This window comes from Elephantulus edwardii, unplaced genomic scaffold (assembly GCF_000299155.1).
Source record: "Elephantulus edwardii isolate Elephantulus edwardi_28Jun2011 unplaced genomic scaffold, EleEdw1.0 scaffold00502, whole genome shotgun sequence".
Classification (NCBI taxonomy): Eukaryota; Metazoa; Chordata; class Mammalia; order Macroscelidea; family Macroscelididae; genus Elephantulus; species Elephantulus edwardii.
The window spans coordinates 274125-281957 of NW_006400252.1; the positions used below are offsets into that span (position 1 = coordinate 274125).

Sequence of the window (7833 nt, forward strand, 5' to 3'; positions counted from 1 at the left end):
GAGGCAAGCCATTTTGGAAGTGGATGCCGCTCCTGCTTCCAGGCTTGATTTAGTCGGGAAGCTCCAGCCAACACTGTCCATCATGATTGGCACATCACTGTCACAGGCTTCAGCATCACAGGAACCACAATTTACCTCTGTACAGCAACGTACAGACCAGTGCTATACCACCTAGAAGAATGTTTGACAGGAAGACAATTTGAACCTGGCCGAGGGCCACAGATGACAATCACCCACCTTCGGCTTGGTAGCACAGCTTCCTTCCACTAGGCCAACATAGCTCTCTCTCTCATATTTTTAAATATGTGCAGTTTTCATTTTTCCATCTTTAACTGTCATTCATACAATATTCCTTGATCATTTTGCTTTTAAAATCATGGTTTAAGAGGTGCTAGTAGATTTTACATCAACAGGGTAGATGGCTCTCAATTAATGAAAAAAATAAAAACCAAGTTTCCTACCTGTCACTCAAGGCAACACTCTTTGGATGTTGTCAGACAGTTTTGCCGCTCTTTCAGGAGAGAACTTGGGGAGAATGGAATGTGACCTGCTTCTGGGTTCAGGACAGTTTCTTCTCCATCACTCTTCCCTTTTTTTAGAGTATCTGTACTGGGCCGGCCATTATAGACTCCTTGCCTCTGAGGCCCTTGTGAGTCACTTCCAGGTGGTTCTTAAACTGGCACTCTATCACTCCCCCCCCCCAGTCCCTTTCGTAAAAGACCTTAAAAAGTTCCTTATTAGTAACAAGATGAATGTCTTTGACCTTTGCATCTAATTTTGAATGCTTTTACCTGATGTTTGGGTTGAACAGAGTAATAAACTGTAGGTTTAATGTTGCTTCTACCTGTGTCTGTCTGAGGCTATTGGAAGGCCCCTGGCAGGCTTACTTGTGGTTCATGATGGAACATCTACTTCACAAGGATCAGCTAGCTCACCAGCCCAGATTTCCCACATGGTCCTGCTACCACTCACATCCAGTCCCTGGTGTAGTCATTCCTGGAACCCTATCTGTCAGCAAAAGGCATCAGTGTGATGCTCAGAAGGTGGGTGGGGTCTGATGGAAGCCAAGTTATCATCCTGTCAGGGGGCAGCTATTGTAGGGATGACTCCACATCCAGGCCCATCCTAGAAAGTGGGACATTCCCAATCCGGGCCCAGGACTCCGATGTGGCCATCTGTCCTGCAGGGCCACTCCTTGCTTTTACTCTGCCACCTTGATAATGGCCGATGTGATGCAGATTTCCAAGCCCCTCCGCGTTAACTGCTGCTGGAGTGGTATGCAGCAGCGCTCTTGTCTCTGCCCAGAACTCATTGACCACCTAGCTACAGCTGCCATCGTCCAAGGAGGGGCCAAACCATTGAGTAACTGTTTCTTTATCTCCCCCCCAGTTGATTTATTACCCCCTCCTTACAGAGATCATAAACAGAAGAGTTGCCTAGTGAACACAGGTGCTTCTCATCCTCATCACCACCACCCCTAAAATGATTTTGCTTTATTGCAGCCAAATACCATTTGATAAACAGTCTTCTGCTCATCAGCACTGTTTTCAGTCAAAAACGCTTCCTCTGCTGAGTTAAAAAGATGACCCGAATCTTTGCCTTTATATATATTTTAAATTTCGGTTTGAAGAAGTCATAAATGATCATAACATTGACCCCACTGGAAGTTACTCTGGTGACAGTGAATTGCAGTTGGAGACAATAAATGTCTGTTCCAATGAAGCTTCTGGTAATGATTTGAATGTTTGCTGCCTAATCCGCTTTGTATTCCCTACTTTGGAAACCTAAATATTGGAACGAACATACAGATGACTAAGAAATGCTTTTTGTGCTCATTTTAAAGGTAACACCTAAAGAATACACTATATCATTCTTTAAAATGTCTGAATATTTGAAAGAATTGAACAGGCTTAATTCCTTCTTTGGGAAAGCAGAAAATCTATTCTTTTGCCACAACTTCTGCAGTGTACTCTGGGCAAGGCATGTGGGTGGGATGCAGATTTCTCCTACGATTCTTTTGCCAAATGCAGGTCTAATCCCAGCTTTTGCCCTACCCAGGTAACAGATACGTGCCTGGGGTCATCCTGGTGGATCTGGAGCCTGGTTCCATGACCTCCGCCAGGATGGAGCCATTGGGAAAGATATTCAAGCCAGACAACTTTGTCTTTTGGTAGTCATCAGCTGGAACAGCCTAAACATTTCCCTTTGCTCCCAGAGCATGAACATCACAATGCCAGTGATGTGTGCTGGTGGGGAAGACTGGGAGTGCAGACACCCAGAGTCTTGGTCTTGGTCCACTCAGTCCAGAGGGGCTGCGTTCTGGTCACTGTTTTGAGAGTTCCAAGAACTTCACTTTGCTCTGTGGTGAACTGCTATAGTCTCCCCAGTAAACCTCTGAAGGTTTAATAGCAAAGAGGAATTCAAAAGCTTGAAGATACTGGCCATTTCAAAGGGCCAATGACATCAGATAACCTCTTAAAAAGACACAGCAAATAGCCAGTTGGGAATGGTCTATGAAATTGTGACTTCACCTCTACCTATTTCATCCCATGTAACTCAATTATCTAGAGGTCTTTTACTCTGTTCTTAAAGTTTGGGCTCATTTGAACATCTCTGAATTATGAATTTGGAGTCTCAAGTGAATGAATCTTACACTTTACTTCATTGTGACTCCCTACTATTTTTAGGGTCTCAAATACACTGGGAAATATTTTTCTATATGGTAAAAGGGGACATAAAATAGAGTCTACAGTGTAACATATACTCTTACTTTCGTTCTAACTTAAACAGAATTCACAGATGCTTACCTTTGATTTTTAGTACCTTGAAGTCATAACTGACTCATAGTTGAACCTCCTTTGGGCCTTGAGATGCCGTAAATCACATGGGAGGAGACTGCCCATCTTAATCCCACAGAGCAGCTGGTGAATTTGAACCATATCCCTTTGCATTGGTAGTACAATGCCATACCTCTAAGCCACAAGAGCTCACTTATCTTTCAGTGTATATCTTTCCATCTGGCAGGTCAGAGTGGTGCCGGCAATAATTGAGAGAAGGGCGACCATACAGAGGGAGTGGAACTGGTGGAAACAGTGATAGAGGTAGTGAGGAAGGAGTCTGAGAGCTGTGACTGTCTCGGCAGATTTCAGTTGACCTGCTCCCTGGGAGGCGGTACAGGGTCTGGGATGGGTACACCCCTAAACAGCAAGATCAGGGAGGAGTACCCTGACAGAATAATGAACACCTTCAGTATCATGCCATTGCCCAAGGTGTCAGACACCATCACTGAGCCCTACAACACCCCCCTCTTTGTCCATCAGCTGACTGCAAACAGAAGAAACCTTCTGCATTGACAATGAGGCCCTGTATGACATTTGTTTTCACACCCTGAAACTGCTCAGCTCAACATAGGGGGACCTCAATCACCTGGTGTCACACACCATGAGTGGTGTCACCACCTGTCTGGGTTTCCCAGGGCCGCTGAAAGCGGATCTCCGCAAACTGGCTGTGACCATGGTGCTTTGCCCTCAGCTGCACTTCGTCAAGCCCGGCTTTGCCCCCTTGACCAGTGGGGGCAGCCAGCAGTACTAGCCTTGATAGTGTCCAAACTCACCCAGCAGATGTTCAAGACAAAGAACATGAGGCTAGCTGTGACTCTCACCATAGCCTCTACCTGACTGTCATTGTCATCTTCCAGGGCCACTTGTCCAGGAGGGAGGTGGCTGATATGATGCAAAATGTTCAGAATAAAACCAACAGCTACTTTGTGGACTGGATACCACACAATGTGAAGATGGCCATCTGTGAAATCCCTCCCCATGGCCTGAAGATAGCGCGCACCCTCATTGGCTTTAAAGAATCGTTCCTGCGCCTTTCTGAGTAGTTCATGGCCATGTTCCGCTGTAAGGCCTTTCTGCACTGGTACACGAGTGAAAGCATGGATGAGATGGAGGTTACTGAGGCCAAGATGAACCTGAACGACCTGGTGTCTGCGTACCAGAAGTACGAGGAAGCCACGGCAGAAGAGCCAGGGGAGTGTGAGGAGGAGGAGGCTGAGGAAGAGGTGTAAATGTGGAAATTATTTTTCAATTCTAATACAATAACTACAAGTAAAAACAGAATGAATTTTCATGTGTCCTAAAATTCAAGGTTGTCCTATAATACTGGATACTTCAAATGCTCCACCTTTTCAAATGCATTTGTAGTAAAATAATGGTTGTTTTTATTACATGCCATTGAGTCACCTACAACTCAGAGACCCTGTGAATAATAGCTCTGAACACTGCTCTATCCTGAGACAATATCAACCATCTCTGCCGTAGTCACTGTGTTAATGCAACTCATCCAGGGTCTTCCTCTTCTGCGCTGTCCCTATACCTATCAAAGTGCAATTTCTTTCTCCCAGGACTGGTGTCCAAAGTATGTGAGATGGAGCTTCATAATTCTTGCCTCTAAGAAGCGACCTTATTTCATCCTCTCCAGAACATGTCTGTTTGATCTCTTAACAGCCCATTCAATAGTCTTCTTCAGCATCACTACTCAGACCTTGATTCTTTTTCTGTCATCAATAATCATTGTCCAGCTCTCGTATTCATGGTTTGGATCAGGTGCACCTCAGTCTCCACACTAGCCTTGTTGCTTCTTATCACTCTGGAGAGGTCTCTGACAGAAGACTTTCCAAAGCAATTCCTCGTTTGATTTCCTGAAAGCTGGTGCCAAGAGTGCTGATTGTGGACCTGAGCAAGATGAAATTGTTAACAACCTCTTTTTCCATTTATTCATGAGGCTGCCAAATTGGCCCAGTGTTGAAAGTCTTTGTTTTCTTGGCGTTGAAATGCAAAGACTTCCAATCCTTGACCTCCCACAACAAATGTCTCAAATTCAGCGAGCAGGGTTGTGTCGTCTGTATAATGCAGGTTGCTCATGAGTCTTCATCTAATCCAGTGATGCCACATTCTTCTTCTTCATAAAAGCCAGCCTCTGAATGATCTGATTCACATATACATTGGCAAGTCATGGAGAAAGGACACACTCCTGACATACTTTTTTTTTTTTTTTTTAGCCATGCAGTATTTCCTTGCTCTGTTCATACAGTTGCTTCATGGTCCAAGTTTAGGTTTCATGTGAGCACAGTCAAGTTTTCTGGGATTTCCATTCTTCTCAATGTTAGCCCCAATTTGTTGTAATCCACATAGCCAAATTCCTTTGCATGGTCAATAAAACAAGTAGACATTCTTCTGGCAATCTCTGCTTTCAGCCAAGATCCATCTGACATTGGCAATGATATTCCAGTGTCATGGCTTCTTCTAAACCCAGCTTGTATTTCTGGCAGTTCTTTAGATGTAGTTCTAGTCGTTTTGAGATCATCTTAAGTAAGATTTTGCTTGTGTGTGATATTGTTTGACAATTTTCATACTCTGTTCCATCACCTTACTTGGGAATGAGAATAAACATGAATTGCCTTCCAGTCTGTGATCAATGCTGTCCTCCAGATTTCTTTACCCATCATGTCTGCACTGTGAAAAAATGAAAGTTGTCAATACCCTTGGTACCAACAATCAAGAAATCAAAAGACGTGTTGCATTAGGAAAATCAGCTGTGAAGGACTCCTCCCAAGCACAAAGAGATTTAAAAAAAAAAATTAAGTTTTTATTTAAGTCTCATGCTAACTTAGTGTTTTCTACCAACTCGGGGAGAGGAAACTTGAACAGCTTTAATAATTTTTTGTTGAGGTCCTGCTTTTGTAGGAGCCTTAGTCGCAGCCATTGTGGTCTTTTTAGATGCTTGTTTAGTCTGTTTTGCTTCCTTGGCAGCCCAGACAGCCTGTTCTCATTGAGCTTATCTAAGTTCTTCAGCCTTTTGATTCTTCTTGGCTATTACATCAGCAAAAGACACACCAGGAACGGCACTCTGGAATTTGACTGCATGGAGGTTATTGTCTTTTTAATTTCTCCTGATTAGTCCTTTTTGGGTTTTCTTCTGTAGGGGATAGTCCAATTTATTTGCCATGAATTCTTTTCGGAAAGGAATGGTGACTCGCATTTTGCATTAAGAAATTGGAACACCTTCCCATTGGTCCTTGGCTTGGGCCTCCTGTCATGTCCCCGGGGTAGATCTTGTACCCACTGAAACTGCACAGCTCAGCTGTCATGACTGCGACTTTTTGGGAGCAGGGAAGATGGTGAAGAGCAAAAGATAATTTAAGACTCAACTCAAAATCAGGTTTGACGCATTGAACAGCAATGATCAAAGACCAGAAGAACTGTGGGAGAACATCAAAGATATCCATGAAGATAGCAAAAAGTGATTAAAGGAAGAGAAAGAAAAAACCAAAATGGATGTCCAAAGAGACTGTGAAAATTACGTTAAAGAGTTGTGAAGCCAAAACCAAAGGAAGAGCTGCCAAAGTGAAAGAACTGAACAGAAGATTTCAGAGGGCAGCTCAAGAAAAGAAAGCAAAATATTATAATGATATGTGCGGAGCTCTGGAGAAAGAGAATAACAAGAGAAGAACTTGCTTGACATTATTCAAGCTGAAAGAACTGAAAACCAAACTCTGAGTCAAATACTATGGGCACAAACTAGCATCCAAAGAAGATAGAAGTAAGGGTGAGGATGGGTGCGGTTGAGTGGGGGTTTAATCGTAGAGTCCCACAATTTGATGGGTGAGGGGAGAGGTGGGTAAAGGGAAGGGGAAAGATCTGGTGTGAAAAACATGTATATGAACTCTGTAAGTAAAATAGTATAAAATTAAAAAAATTTTTTTTAAAAAGAGCATAGAAGGAATCTACAGAATCGCTGTACCAAAACAAATTAGTTGCCACTGAAAAATTTCAAAAAGTACATATGAACAAGAGCTATAATGATAATGAAGAGTTGTAATTAAAGTTCAAGCTGCACTGAAGACATTAGCATAAAATAAGACCCCAGGAATTCATGGAGTACCAATTGATATATTTCAAATAGAAGATGCCTCTCTGAATGTCCTCACACATTTATGTCAGTGAATTTGGAAGTCAGCTACCTGGGCAACTGACTGGAAGAGATTCATGTTTGTCCCTATTCCCAAGAAAGGTGATCCAACAAAAGTTGGAAATTATCAGACGATATCATCACTATCACATGCAAACAAAATGCTACTGAAGATATATCATTAGGGAATTGTAAATTTTTAAATGAGATAAAAAAAAGAGTCAACACTGCAAACTTGTTGTTGTTGTTGTTATGTGCCATCGATTTGCTTGCGACTCATAGCGACCCTATGTACAACGGCCCTAAACCCTGCTCTGGCCTGTGCCAATCGCACTGTCTCCGATACACCCATCCCGATTACCCCAGTCACTGAAACAACCCACCTGATAGAGGGCCTTCCCCTCCTGCCCTGTTCCTCCACCCTACTAAGCATGATGCCCCTCTCCAAGGACCGGTCTCTCCTTACAACATGTCCAAAGTATGTTAGACGAAGCCCCAGAATCCTTGTCTCCAGGAAGCCACCCGGTTTAACCCTTCCCAGGATGACTGTTTGTTTTCCTAGCAGTCCATGGTACCCTCAATACTCTTTTCCAGTACCACAGCTCAAAGGCATCAATTCCTCTTCTATCCTCCTTAGTCACTATCCAACTCTCTGATGCATAACAAGTGAAAGCAAAGACCATGGCCTGTATCAGACACACCTTAGTCTCCAGAGAGACATCATTGCTCTTCGGAGAAGTCCCTAACAGCAGACTTTCCCATTGCAATGTTGTTGTTGTTGTTATGTGCCATTGAGTCGTTTCCGACTCATAGCGACCCTATGCACAACAGCCCTAAACCCTGCTCTATCCTGCGCCAACC

General features: G+C 43.4%; 1 pseudogene; it reads left to right on the top strand.

The window, feature by feature from the left end:
• Positions 1-1220: 1220 nt before the first annotated feature.
• LOC102876202 lies at positions 1221-4069 on the top strand (annotated as a pseudogene).
• The last annotated feature ends 3764 nt before the right edge of the window (positions 4070-7833 follow it).